At 45.6% G+C, this 15,110-nt stretch overlaps 1 protein-coding gene across 3 annotated transcripts in view; it reads right to left on the bottom strand.

Moving 5' to 3' along the window:
- Positions 1–13,805, bottom strand: part of ITPR1 (inositol 1,4,5-trisphosphate receptor type 1) — a 180,177-nt gene extending 166,372 nt beyond the window's left edge. For all 3 annotated transcript variants that reach the window (XM_075053126.1, XM_075053125.1, XM_075053124.1), the window contains exon 1: positions 13,667–13,805. The gene's annotated coding sequence lies outside the window, so the exon portion shown is untranslated. The remainder of the gene's footprint in view (positions 1–13,666) is intronic.
- Between the last annotated feature and the right edge of the window lie 1,305 nt (positions 13,806–15,110).

A 15,110-nucleotide genomic window follows, 5' to 3' on the forward strand; every position in this document is an offset into this window, starting at 1 on the left:
CCACTGAATATGATGGATGACAGATTTTGCATGTAAAAGCTTTACGATTTTTCAGACTCAAATACTTTAAACTATGTATGTATCAGGAAGCCAAATCCCTGTGAAAGCAGGAATACTTCAATCCTGTTTTTAAAAAAGATTGCCTAAATGCAACACTGAGGAGACAGCCACTTAGGGTTGTCAACTTCCAAGAATTAAGAACTATCCTTATTTTCTTTAAAGCCCCAAATCCCAGACCTAATGATACAGGACGTACCTGCCATTTAAATAAATATAGCAAAGCGAGTTTCTATCTGTCACAGCAACAAAGAGACAGACAAACAACATGAGCCCGGATAAAAAGAAGCCCAACTGAATAGATTTTTCAAAGATGTCTTTTCCAAGGCCATTTACTGGTTTTTTTGGAGATCCTCCTAAGCCATGCTTTTTGATCACTGAGTTCAAAACGCTGAAATAGCTTTCTGTGCTTGAGGTTTCAAACAGCAGGCAGTAATGCAGCTCTTCCAAGCTGCTCCTTCTCACAGGATGGTGACTCGCTCTGCAAGGCAGCCCTGCCAGTGAACACTGCCCAGGACCAGACTTGCCAGATTTAAGGGAAAATAATTGAAAACACTTTCACCCTCTCCAACATCACATCCAAATCAGTTTTAAATGGTCTGCCACTAGGAGAACTAGGCAGCAGGAAATTACGCTCATTATAGAGCACAGCCCTGACATTGTCCAGGGGATAAATATTCTCTTTCACTGAACATTATCTTGTTTACCAAAAGTGTAAGGATCAAGTTTATTAAGCAAGGCTGGAGCTCAACAAGGACACATTCACGGAGATGTAGAAGCTGATGTTAATAATGCACTGCAGATATGAAAGTGCCAGCAAAAACCTGAAGCTATGCTTTTCTTCTGAAAAGCTGCAAACAGTTATCCCTCCCTCCTCACCGCCTCACCACCAAAGTATTTGTGATGGTGGTAATAAAGATAACAACTTTCATTATTATTAGGTCAAAGCACATTATAGACATTCTCATGCCTGTAAATTCCTGTGTCATTTGTACAATTAAAAACAAATTCGGGAAAAACAAAAGATAACAGGCCAAGTTCATATGCAGGGTAAAGAAGTCTTAGCTCTTCTGAAATCAAATCTCTGTGCATACAGAAGCAAACCATTTGGCTTCAGGTTGCTTGTTTAACGCCAAGTCCTTCAGCCACTGCATATGTTACACAGTCCGTTCTCATTCTCTTTTGATAAGTGGACAGAAAAACATCACTACCTATTTTAAGATACATGCGACAAAACATACAGAAATATGCTGAGTGACTGAATTAGCATCACTAGAAATACAGCTTTCCTCATTTCCTGACTTGGATGTTAACTACGAACTTCAGACCAAAAAACTTTTAAGCCCTCAAAATTCAGCTCAGCCCTAAATTAATACAGCCCAAAGAAAAAGATATCTAAGGCAACACGAAGTGTCAATACTTCCAAACGACCCCTTTTTACAATGGCATTTAAGGTATCCTGTTCAGGGTGTGAGGGGGATTACTTTACTGGACTACATCGTTTTTCCTTTGGAAGTGGCAGATGCTCACCACAGCTGTTCCCAAAAGAATGTGAAGGTCAAAATTATTGACTTCCATTAGAGAAGAGAAGAATTTTTTCCTGGCAAAAAAAATTATCTCAGACCATTGACCAAAACCAGACCCAAGGGTGGACAATCAAATTTCTGCATTACTTTCCAGAATACAGCCTCCATTATCTTGTATTTTCTTTACTGAGGAAGTTCACAACATACCATGTCATATGCCATTATATTGTAACCCTGACATACCATGATAGTGTAAACCCCTAAAATAAGCCCTTTTGCAATTTATTGATATTTCCATTAGTAGAATGTTTAGCACCTTTACCTATAACCATTATATGGTTATGGGTAACAGAAAGGTAGTTTTAAGTCTGGAAGTAGTTCAGGTACACAGCATGATGGATTTAATTGCTGCTCTGTTCACCAGATCCTTTGTAAATTTTTCTGGGCAAGCTCGCAAAGCTATCACTACAAAGTCAGGTTGTTGTTCTGTGCACCTCAGGGTGCAGGCTGCCCACAGCACCACTGAACTCCAGCCTCTTCTATCCCGAACAGGAGAGCCGTGCTCCTCATGCTTCCTGCTGGTCATCAGCTTTGCTGGAGTTACGGCTTACGAAAGGGTTCATCTGGCTACAATAACCTTATTTTTTAAGGCTTTTCTCAGGCATGCAGTATTTAGCACTTAAGCCCCCACTCATCCCTTTCTTGTATTCCTTTTGAATACTGTTTAAACGCCGATCAGCGTGATGTTTCTCCAACGCAACAGGAGATGCTCGGACAGATCGTGCCTCCACTGCTCTCATGAAGCACGCTGCCAGTTCCAAGTAGGGTGAGCCTCTTTGTAAAATACCTCTTTATCCTAAGGCTTACCCACAGTCAAAACTGGTATGATGAACACTGTCTACATCTATTACATTCTTTAATAACCGAATACCAAAAGTCAGTCCACTTGACATTTATCTTTAAACATGCTGTTTCTGAGGTTGGCCGGTGCTCAGGAACATGCTGAACTCACAGATGGAGAGAGGGACTAAATGACCCAACAGGCCTCCTTACATACAAGATTTACAAGTAAAGAGAATAATTTCTAAACTGATTTAGCTTACTTCAAAGCTGCTTTCATACTCTCCTCACAAGGGACTTACGACACCTAACAAAATTACTCCACTAATTGATCAATTATTTGCATTAAACACTAATGATCAGCTACCACGAATTGCTTATTTCCCATCTTTGATGAGAAGGACAACTGTGGTATCTGAGACAAAAAGTAGAACTGGAAGGTTTTCAAGAGCAAAATTTCCAGGTACCCAGTTTGAAAAGCTTTTCAAAACAGCTCTGTCAATGTCAGCTGACCACGCTAATCCCCTCAAAATCAGACCTCTATGGGCATCTTCAGCTGGAGAAGCCAGAAGTTGAGGCTCTAAAAATCTGTCAACCCTGGCACATTTATCCCAAGTTCATAGCGCAGGTGGACCACAGGGACTTCAGAGAACAGGTTCCCACCTGGACACGTCAGCCAAAGCATCCGTGCTTGTCCCCTTGGCCGGGGAGGGGATGCTTCCCTTCCCACACTGCATTGGCCAAAGACATGAGATGACCACCAGGAGCCCCTGGAAGAGCAGGGAAGGAGGATTCTCACACACGTGCTCAGTACTTGGCTCTTATGGCTAAAAGCACAAGCACACTGCTCAGTAGACAAATACAAGAATTACACTGCAATTCATTTATTTTAGATACGTGCCAGTGCCAAGAGCAATCGATTAATACTAGAGGAGGGGACGGCCCTAAGAGAACGTTTGCAGTTATTGCTATGCACAATCCCTGTTTTAATGGCATTCCCAAATCCACACAGGACAGGGGAGTCCTGCAAGAAACCCGTCATGTTCCAGCTGTAACACAGCAGTCTCCTGGACATGAAGCATTGTCTTCCTCTTCCACTTAAACACTGGGGGAGAACAAGATTCCTTCTAGGTAAACCTACTTGAAAAATCAAACATAAGGAAGTACTCTGATAAGGAAACAATAGCAGCATGGCAATACTAGCATACAAGTCTAGCAAAGGTGAGTCAGGTTTCTCCAAACAAGTATTACAATGGTTAACTCGGGTGGCAGCAATATCCACAGCAGCAACACAAGTTTTTAAAACAACGTTCTTCTCCCACTAAGCTGAAGACTCTAATTTTGACAGACAGAAAGACAGACTTAATTCTTAAGATGAGAAATGAAACGTGAACTAAAATGGACTGTGCATTGAGAAGTAGGCTATTAGCTACCCATAGACATCAAAAATTACCTGAGAGATGAACACATTCTACAGTATTTTTTAAGCCTTGACAGCTTGAATTTAATTATGTTGGTGATGACTTCCTCATGCATATTATCTATACAAAAGTTAGTGTGGCTTTAAATGTATTTTATATACAGTTTATCTGCACAGGAAAATAAAATCAAGTGTCTATTTAAGAAGCTACCCCCTAAAATATAAATACAGAAGCCTGCCGAATTTCACATGAATTGCAGGGTTCTGCTTTACAAGTCATTTTGCCAGTCTATAGCTTTGCTCTATGGGACTGCATCTGAAAATGCATTAGCCACATTGAAGCAGCAAATTAAACCCAGGAAAACTTTCTATTCACCTCAAGAGTTTTAGGACTTGCCATTCCCCTACTACTCTGTACTGCTTTGGTGAACACAAATCTGTATCACAAGACCGCGAGTTTGGTCTTCTGAGTGAACAGAAAGTCCCATTAATTATGGGGTTCATTTTTTATTATTTTCTTGCTTATAGGTTATCTTGTGCATATCCTCAAAACAAGCTGCATTTCATATAGCAAAAGCCAACGAAAAAGAATCAATCCTGCAATGCAAACTAAGCACTTTGACAAGGTTTGTACAAAGCCCTTTACCACCAGCACTACCATTCCTTTCTGAACCAAAGGTGAAGTTCTGCAGACCCTTCCTCATAACTGTTTCCAGTGGCTTTCAGGAAGATTGAAAAGACTCAGTCATATTTTAGGGCACAAGCAGATCATATGCTTAGCCTGATGGCCTTGAATAAGCCCGTATAAGGTTGATATAGTCACTGAAATCCAACTCTGAGACACTTTTCAACCCATTTTCTCATGAAAACACATTTCATAATGGCAGTTAAAGCAGAATTAACAGTGAAAACACTTAGAAATCAAACTGACTGTTAAATATCAAATACCTTAATGAGACAGCTGCTTTCTGAAGATCTCAGAATAGGAAATGCAACTGCTTTGTAAACATCTCAGGCTAATTTTTCCCATCACTCATCTAGATCTTGATGCTAAGTTAGAAAAAACAGGCTTCAGAGCAATGCTGAAAGTTTGCTTTCCTTGAATAGCGGAGTCAAGGCCCCCTTTTGAAGTCCCTCCTTACAGGGACTGTTTGTAACAAGATTTCTGCAGTATGCTATTCCTCATGTCAAGCAATTTAATGCTGAAAGGCTTTTCAGAGAATCTGAAGCTATTTTGCAGATACCATGTCTCACGTGTCCACTTTGTGTGGGATTTTAATTCTTTAACCTATGACTGCAAATCCTATTTGTAAAATAAATGAGACCAAATATGTCTTATTGCTGACAGTTTGATTTCCAGCAACTGGGATACAAATTACTTAATCTTTTTAAGATGGTTCTAATGATGTTTGTTTTGAGCAAAAAAGCTCCTTGCTGTGCCTTGCAGTCTCATGATGTACTCAGTTCTCTATTATCATATTTTCACTGTGGTTTAGTGCTCAATTAAATAGAGACTGGCAATTTTATATGTACCGTTACAGAAATTGGAGCAGCACTTTATCAACGGTTTTTTCGCTATTTAGGTTGTTTAGGCAAGAATAGAATCTCAAACCGTACTTAACTGCTTCAACTTCATTCCTGCATACAGGAAACACCACAGTGCAAGTTTAATTTTGCTTCACTTTTTAACAGAAAAAAAGATCAGAGTTTAAGAGTAGAGAGACAACAAAAAAGCAAACATAAAGGACTACTTAATGACATAAGCTATTGCCATGCATGTGAAGAACCATCCACAAATTAAAAGATAGCGGTAATATTACATCAAGACTTGATCAACTGAGAACCCACAACACCAGGTAAGTCAGTGTGTTTGAATCAAATGGAACTGGGTCCTTAATATTTGTAAATCAGGCCAAGCAAGCTAACATTTTTTTTAAATGCACCTAAACCCTGGCTCTCTAGATTTAAGTGAAAGTCCAGTTCTTAAAAAATTTGGTAAATCCAAACTTCACAATAAGATTACTTGACCGAAAATTTGGCCATGTAGGCTTGATCCAATATTTCTCCTACATTTCTCTAATGATTTCTGTGTTTTTTTGGATAACATCCACCCAGCATTCTGTATCTATTTTTACAGGTGCATCTAACTTGTTAAAAACTGAGACCAAAACCTGATGTTTCCCATTCTTATTTCAACAACAACAAAAAAGGCCGTTTCCTCCCTGAAGGCTGTGAGAAAGATTCATAAGAATCCCATTAAAACAGCCAAAGCAAGGAGGAAGTGCTCTATTTAAAAGATCATCTAGTGAATAATCACTCTTCTGGGGCTGCAGGACGAAGTGCTGTCATTTGCAAAGCTTCTGACTTAGCAAATCTAAAAGCAGCTCTTTGCACACACCAGGGAAAGACAAATACAACAGATTTTGGGTAGCAGAGCACAGGCAGCTGGGGTAAGTGCCACGCACCGAGCGGGCCATCTCAGGGAAGTTCGTTCACTCCTCAGCTGAGCACCAAGTCAACAGCAGAGTCAAATTCTGCAGTTTCTCAACCACCAACACTGTTCGTAGCATGTGGAAAACAGCAGCAGCACAGGGGACCCATAGCCACGCCGTCTCGAACGTCGGGATCCTCACCCTCGCACACTTGCAGTGGGAGGCAGCTCAGGAGTTGCATTAGGTTTTGAGACGGTTCAGCACTGCTAATTTTATGCACATTTTAGAGATTACACATTAAAAAAAAATATCAGCATGGTATGTTTATCTACCACATGATCTTGTTTTCCATTTAACTGCAACCTTTCATGTCCTGGAGCCTGCTATCTGCTGACAAATTGTCATTTGATGAACCGTTAGATTAAAGAGGAGAAATGCACTTTCTCAGAGAAAGTATTTTTCCTCCTAATGCTTATAATGCAGCAGATATTTCTATAGTTTGCAGTCTGAGCAGGCAAGATGGAGGGTGTGGGAGAGGAGAAGGAGGGAGCAGCACAGCGCTATGACTTTCTCAAGGACACGCAGTGGGTCAGACTCAGAGCCCAGATTTGAATCCAGGTCTCCTGAATCCCCATCCACCCATCCACACTGCCCCTCTTCTCCCAGGAGGAAAATCAGTCTCATTGCACATCTAATCAAGCATATGTTTCCCCCTTTTCTCAAAGGAAGTTGGAAGAGGCGTGTAAATTCATATACAGCAAGATGATGGCCAAGTTAATTATGTTCTATTCATACTATTTGTCACTCCACAGATAAATTTTTTAATTTTTTTTTTACCATATCAATGACAAAGTTATTTAGAAGTTACTATTTCATAGATGCAACAAAAGTCAGTTTAAGAAAAAGGGACAAACAGATTAAGTAACTCATTTTGTTAACTTAAACCTCAATAAATCCTCAATGCAGGAAAGCAAACATGCACAACATCCTTTTCTCCTCAGGAAGAGCACCTGCATTTTTTTTTTTTATTTGGCCAGTGCAACCAGACAAGCTAGTTACAGAAAATTCAGGTCGAAAGTAACATACTCATAACAACGCGCTAGGCAGAAGTTACGCTTTGACAGCAGCATCTTATATAGCAGCCATCAGACTGATGTAAGAAACACAACTGATGGATCCTATTGACAGGCATCTGCAGAAAGCTGAAAAAAGAAAATCTATTAGAGATACACTGTCAGGAGAAAAAACCCATTTTTTGTTTCAAACGAAGTATGACCTGACAGCATCTTTTTAATCCCATTAAAAGAAGCACTTACTGAAGTTGATACTTACAGAAGTTTGTACTTGCTGGCTCTAAACCTGATGGGAGAAGGCAGCTTAGACGTCAGCCTCTGGATGAGGCCCCTACAAGCACACAATGTTTTCCAGCATATTTCTATTAGAAGGAGAGAGTTGGAACACGCCAAAAGAACCAGGGCAACCAACGTCATGGGGAAAGAGAGCAAGCTTGATTTGTAACACCAACTGGAGTTTGGCCAAGGAAGAAAAATGGCCAGGGAAGAAGAGGGTACAGAACAGTTCCAATTTCATTTTGCATGGCCATGTATCTAATGAGGCTTCACCACAGAATGGGCTGTCTCCTACAGCGTTCCTCGCATCAGGCTTCCTTCCTCACAAGATACACACTCTAGCAAATGCAATACTCCCTAAATCTACCAAAGTATTGTCCTTCTGTCTGTCCGTCTCACTAGCCTTCATCCACCTGAGTCTGCTCATCTCCCTCTGACCCCACTGGCCCAACACGTTCACCCTTCCCGTGCCCTACACCTCCTATTTCTCCCTTCGTCAATACTGCACCTTGGTGGAGGTTCTCTGGCCTCCATGGTGGCACCGCTGTCGTTTTCCACGACTGGGCTTTGCTGGATGTCTCCTGGTAGCCTGGGGTCTCCACCGGCAAATGAAGTTAACGCTTTTCGTCCACGAGCAAGTCTCTCCTATTGAAGGCTTCTAAGTCTTCACTCGTCTTCCAGACGCAGCAACCCTGACAAGGGTAAGCTCGCTGCTCTTCCCTCCTAGACACCTCCGCAGGCACCCAGGTCTGCAGGCTAAAACCGAAGTGCCTGGGACAACCAGCCGAAGAGGAGGAGCCACTGCCGGCACATGATGAGCACGTGTGGAGAACCACTGGTGGCCAGGGGACCTACTTTGAGCCCTGCTGATCTAAAAACACCCGATGGGCTGGGCTCCTTTACAGATGAAGGCTCCAGCTCCCAGGTTGACTTGTACGTGTTGGCCCCCCCAACAGTAATTTTCTAGAATGCAAGCACGAGCCGTTCTTCTGAAGCAATGGTTCAAAATACTGCGCCACCTTATCTCATAAAGAGCATTAGCAACTGAATCTGCTTAACCCTCACAGACAGAGGAGCGGCCAAGGATTGCAGAGTTTTTTTAATCATAAGTTTTCAATTAACCCTTTAGATCAAGCATCATCAGCCAACTCAGCTACGTATCCACCTTTGTGTCCAAGCGTCTCTTCTCGGAGTGGGATGCAGACAGGACATATCAGACTGCAATCAAAACTTTTTTCTTCAGAACTTCTTGGCAGATTTCTGAAGTGGACAGGATGGGCCAAGGCACAAAAGAAATGTTTGTAAAAGTTTCATATTAAACTGCTGCTAAACAATTCCCATAAATTAAAAAAGAAAAGCCACAGCCTTTTGGCAGTAGCCATTTTTCGGTCTACTGTGATGAGAAATTTCTTACATGTATACGCACGGAAATCACCATCTTCTAACTGCAGCCATCAAGCATGCGGCAGGGATGAGGAGAGAATGAATGAGTTTGTGCACATCATCACATTTGGATCCAGTACCCAACCCCCCTTTCCTCATAGCTTAGCATCAGATTACTCCAAAAGCAGAAACATTATCTAACATCCTAAACCAGAAATTTGCTTCATCTGGAATTCAGTTTTCTCAGAGCTATTCACCATCCTTTGATAACCTGTTCAGCTGAACGGTCAGTGAGATACGAACACTCAGCTTTCTGCAACAATCCTCACGTTGGCACTCTGGCACATGAGGATGCTGTTACATTGCCACAAGCCGTAAATCAACTAAATAACACACGCTTCCATGCACATTTCTAACACATTTTTCTCTCTAGAGGGTTAACTTGCTCAGATCTGAAGTGACATTTTATTCTCCATACAACACTGTTAGGAAGGAAAAAGGAGTTCTGATCTAAGTTTTGATAGGCTTAACCAAAACCACAACTATGAAAATGAAACTCGTCTGAGTTCAGAATCCACAACTGAATTTTGCAGCTTTCCTCATTTGAGTTACAGTTCCTGTAGTTTTCATTTGATCTTAAATCGTTTTCCCCCAAAGGAATTTGGTCCCATAAAACACAACTGCTCTGAAGACTTGGAAGGTACCTTCTCAACAGGTACAGAACAAGCAAGAATAACACACGCTTCCTGCGGTTGCCTCTGCCCATGAGCAGTTGCAGCACCCTGCAAAGAGGGTTCTGCCTCCATACCCAGCCCCCGTCCATCCCTGCCAAGACAGAGAACCAGGCAATAATTGCTGTAGCGCTTTTGTCGTGCCCGTTGGGAACAGAAATCAGAAAGGAATACTGAGCCAGAACAAAGCTTGTGCTGTTTGGCATCCTGTCTCCCGCAGCAGCCTCTGGGAGATGTGCAGCGGAAGAGCACAGGAATCATTTTGAATTGCTATGGACACAGATGGGATCCAGCTTAGCAGCCCAGAGATACTGTCCGCTAGCTTTTCAAGTCTTCTCCTTTACAGCACCCAGTAAAGCAGTATCTACCTGTACCCAGCATAGGCCACTATATGAAACTGCTCAATGGCTTTTAACTCATCTTCTGTATTATCACACAAAAAAAGCAGAAAAAAGGCTCGAGGCTACTGAAGCAACAGAAACTAGTGAAGGTGCTATCTCAGCTGCAGAAGAAACTAATTGGAGTGTACTGTAAGGCAGATTTTTATGAAACTGGATTAATACCGCGGTTGCTCTGTGGCAGAAATGTTACATTTACGTAACTTTCTAGCAGCACACCATTTTCTACCTCTAAACCCCTCTGGTCTCCATAAGCTGCTTTGGTGAAGCTGCCTTCCCTCACACTCACCCACGGGCGAGCAAGCAGCTCGTCTACCAGCTACTACAGAGCCACTACCCTTATCCCACCTCCCACGGGATCTTGAGACTGCTCCCGTCTTCAAGACATAATCCTACAACTATCTTGTATTTATGGGGTAATAATGTCTCAAAGACTCCCAGTATTCTCTGCAACTTGACACATCAGATAGTCCTAAGGAGTACGCTATGCACTGAAGAATTACCACGCACAGCATCACAGGGGAACAGCAGAGTCAACAAAACAACCAGAACAGGCTACACCTGCTCTTCTGACTGCTTCATCCAAGGGCAGGCACAAGACAAGAGCTCCAGACACCTGGGTCCTGTTTTACACCTGCTTTATAACACCGAAAAAGACGTTTCACCTCAATACTGTCCATCTCATCAATTTATCAGGAGAGATCGGCTCGTCTTACAGGAAGCAGATGAAAGGAACTTCTGCTTCCAGAATTGGCTTCTGGACCACACCGGTACGTATTTGATGAACCACCAGGACTGTTACCTTTCCCCAGCACACACACACATAGAGTACTGGAGGAGCTGGAAACTTGCTTGCACATTCCATCAAAAATCCGCCACCCTTGCAGGTGACTGGCCACCTTCTCACACTGCCACATCGTAATGCTCATTCAGCATTGCCTCTACAAGAAAAGTTATTATAAAATTAGACCAAGACCTCACACCACACAACAGCAGGACGTCATGGTTTGCAAGTCTCGCTCTAAGTTGCAATGGCACTTGTGAGCTGCAGGACTTGAGATTGACTGACGGTGCCATGAATAAGATCACGTTAAACCCCTTGTTCATAACCGGAGACCGCAGCTGTCATTTACACCACCCACCACCCTGTTTATCAGTCCCAGTACACCTCCTTCATCCACCTGTTCTCACCCAGACCTGCAGCTCCAACAGCAGTCACCAAAGAAACGCACCGACCAAGTGCTCACTCCTTCAGTGCTCTTCACTAGGGCCTCTTCCACCTTCTAACGATGGCGTTCAGGACCGTCTAATCTTAGAAAAATATACTATTTCCCACAGTTAAGCTCCACCCCATGATTGCAAAGGCAAACCAAAGTTACTCTTGCTGTTTGTTTACTTCCTAATTTACGAACTCCCTGTAAGAGGAAATCAGATCACTCCGTATTTCAAGGCTTAACACTGCAAAAGAAGCAGATGGGGAAAAAACTCATCTAAGCAAACACTTTAATCTCAGGGTGGAGTAAGGTATTTTAACAAGAAAAAACCCTGTTATTGACAAACAAAAGATGGCTTAAAGAACACACTAGAAATAATCAGCTCAGCAAACAGCTTACTTGAGAGCATTCCTCTAACAGCTGTTTTGAAAAACACTGGAACCGTGTTTTTCATTTCCACAATGACTCCTTTTTTTGGTTTACACACACTGGCCACTACGCATTCACACCACTTCAAGTCGCTGGTTTCCTTAGCAGTCAACTTCCATTTGTTTTGTCAAGTGTCCTGTTACGCCAGAATTTTCAGCCTGATCGATGCCACCAGTTTTCTCGACACTCTGAACAACCAGTGTTGGACAACCAATGCTTTCCTACAGTCATGACGCCATGCAATACTGTTATTGTTTCAAGCACCGACCTGACACCGGCAAAACCACTGAGCGAGCATTTAGAACCTGGAATATTTGCTGTGTGAGGAAATTGGCTTAAAGTACAGGTTCAGAAAATAAACAAAAAACCCTAGTGCCTGGTAGCACGTTAACTGAGCCACAGAGAAGCCACTAAGGGAAAGAAAGGGATACTGGCTTCACATTGCATCCCACACTCGCGCAGCTGAACCCTGGGAGGAAAGCAGTTCAGATGTGGGCCTTTGGACTGGGCTCTGGGTCAGCGAGTCTTTTGGCTCAACAGGTTTGGAAGTCCTGGGATACCAGACAAATTTCTGAGCCAGGAAAAGAAACTCAAAGACAAATAACAAAGTGCATGTTTAAAAAAATAAAGCACACACTCAGGTACTGGCCCTCATTAATAAATAAAACGAATGGCTACCACACACACACACTACTCCACACACAACTTCAGGCCACTAAATCTTCATAAGGCGAGGATCTGGACTGTATTAGCCACGTTTTCCTGATTTGCGAGCAGCAACACCACAGCCCAATCCATCTGCAGTTGAGCGGGCACATGCAAACTGTTGCATGGCATGCACAGCGACGCGTTTGACGCAGTAATTCAAACCTTTCACCTGTTGGAGTTTTTTTTATACAAACTACTGCGAGCCAGACTGAACCCACATGGGGTAAAGAGGTTTTATACCAGAGGGGAGAAGCCTGACCGACCCCAAGCCACTGCCGCTGCGTCGAGCCCACCGCTGCATGTAGCTCCACAGCAAAGCCCCCCCTACACCCAGGGTAACACAACGGGGGTCCGTGGAGCAACAGGCACATGTGTCACCTCTCTGCGCAGCCAGAGGAGCCCCAAGGCAGCCTTTGGCCCCAAAACACCCAGCGTAACTAGCAGTGGTTGAGCTTTTGGCGTGCAGACATGAGCCCGCTCGGAATTACGGCACATCCCACGTACATGGGGAACGCACATCTGCCCCCTCCCCCCCCCGCTGAAGTCCCGTTATCGTAGTCCAGGAAACAGCCAAATATTTGGCCCGTCAGACCAGTTAAGCGAGACCCTCAGAACCATCCACCCGCAGTTGCCCGGCTTGCGACCCTTGGAGAACAGCGACCGCCCGTAGCCGCGTCCCCACCGGCGCTCGCAAGTGTTTACATAACGCGAAACACCCCTTCCAACTGTGCCTCAACTACCAGAGGAAAAACACGGGCGAAGTTGGAGCGGACACGCCGCTCCGCCGACGAGGCCTCGCTCGTCCCGCGGAGGGGAGCGGCCGGCGACCCCCGGCCCCGGTCCCGGTCTGGGGGGGGGGGCAGCCCTCACCCCTCAGCCCGGCACGGCTGGGCGCCAGCGGGCACCGCGGACCCAAGCTCCGCTCCCCGCGGAACCGGGAAGGCGGAGAGCTCTCTGCCCCGTCCTGCGGGGACTCCCGCGGCCGGGCATCCCCGCCGAGCACCGCTCCGCCGGCCCGGCCCCAGCGGCTCCATCCCCCGCCCCGCACCCGCAGCCCAGCGGCGGCCTGGGGAAGGAGAAGGGGGGGCTGCTGTCCCGGCGGCCGGACCGGGGCGGGCTCGGCTCGACCCCCCCCCACCCCGTTCCCCAGCCGCCGCCTCAGCCCCTGCCCGCCCCTACCTGGCTCCGGTGGCGGCGGGGCGGGCTAGCGGCGGCTCGGCAGCCCCATGCTGCCGGCGGCGCGGCGCTGCCCGGTCCCGTTAGGATGGAGGCTGCGCCGAGCTTTCCCCCCCGCCGCCCGCCGCCGCCTCAGCCGCACATCCACATGGTTACTGCGCTCGGAGCTCGCCCGCCGCCCCTTATATACCGCCGCGGGGCACTCTGGGTAGCCGAGTCCTGCCGCCGCCGCGCCGCCAACGGCGAGACCGCGCCGCGGGACTACAACTCCCGGCGTGCTCCGCGCCGGCGGGAGGATGGGGCGACCCCAGCGGAGCGGGGCCGGGGCGGTGCCGCGGGGGGCTCTGCCGGCCCCGGCGTCTGCTCCAAACCGGGGGTCGGCCTCGGTCTGGGGGCTGGAAGCTGGGTTTTGTCCCGAGGAGGGGGGGTTCGCATAGAGCTCTGGCACCGGGCGGGCGGCGGGAGAGGGGTGGGACAGCGCTGCCGAGGAGCAGCGGGATACACCGGCCGGGATAAACGGCGAGAAAATCCAGCCGGGAGAAATAAATCCCCGGTAAACGCAGGACTCGGCGGGGGCTGGGAAGGGCCAAACAGCGGAGGGATGACGCCGAAAGAAAGCCTCGCGCTTGAATGTAAGGGATTGAGGTTTTGCGAGATGATTTACACACGCTGCTTTCGCTTCTGGGGTAATGCAGTTATTGGAAGAGCAGAGCCCTTCGCCGAGAACGGTCAGCTGTACGGAAGCGGGGTAAACCAGCTGTTTTGCAGAACAGCTCAAAACTTTGAAAGTAGTGAGTTTTACTTGGTTACCTCTTCAGTAAGAGCATCCGGCATAGGGGTGCTGCTAATCTTAAAGCCTGTCTACTGACTGACAACGCAACTTAAGGCAGAGCGGCCAGCATTGATAAAAAATAAGTAATATTTCCTTTTATTTATAACATTGCACAACTATTTGCCCCTAAAATATTAGTCAAGATACACTGTCCACGATTACACTGTAATTTTTATGCCCTCTGTAGGGTACGCGTGGCTATGTCTGGCAGCACAAAGTGCCTCGCAGAAGTGGATGCAATGTTTGCGCTGCAGAACTGCTGTATCACTTTAATTGGCATAAGGCGAAGAAAACACTTCCCACCTCTCGCTTCCACCCGCACCTACCGTAGGTAACAGGCAGGAATTGGTGTGTCACTGCCTCTACCATGCTCATTGCTTGTTCCCCCCTCTAGAGCAGCGGAACGCCACCAGAGAAGGGGGACAAGTCCCGATCAGCCAGTGGTCCGATTCAACATAACCTACCACTGTACTGGTTCTTCATTAAAAAATAACATCAGAGGAGTTGTAATTATGGCTGTCAAACAAGAATATGCAGAAGTTGAAGCCCGTTACTTTGGAACTTAAGTGAAGGTCAGTGAATAGAGTGCTATGATTTTCATAAATGGCTGCGATA

This window comes from Buteo buteo, chromosome 21 (genome assembly GCF_964188355.1).
Source record: "Buteo buteo chromosome 21, bButBut1.hap1.1, whole genome shotgun sequence".
NCBI lineage: Eukaryota > Metazoa > Chordata > Aves > Accipitriformes > Accipitridae > Buteo > Buteo buteo.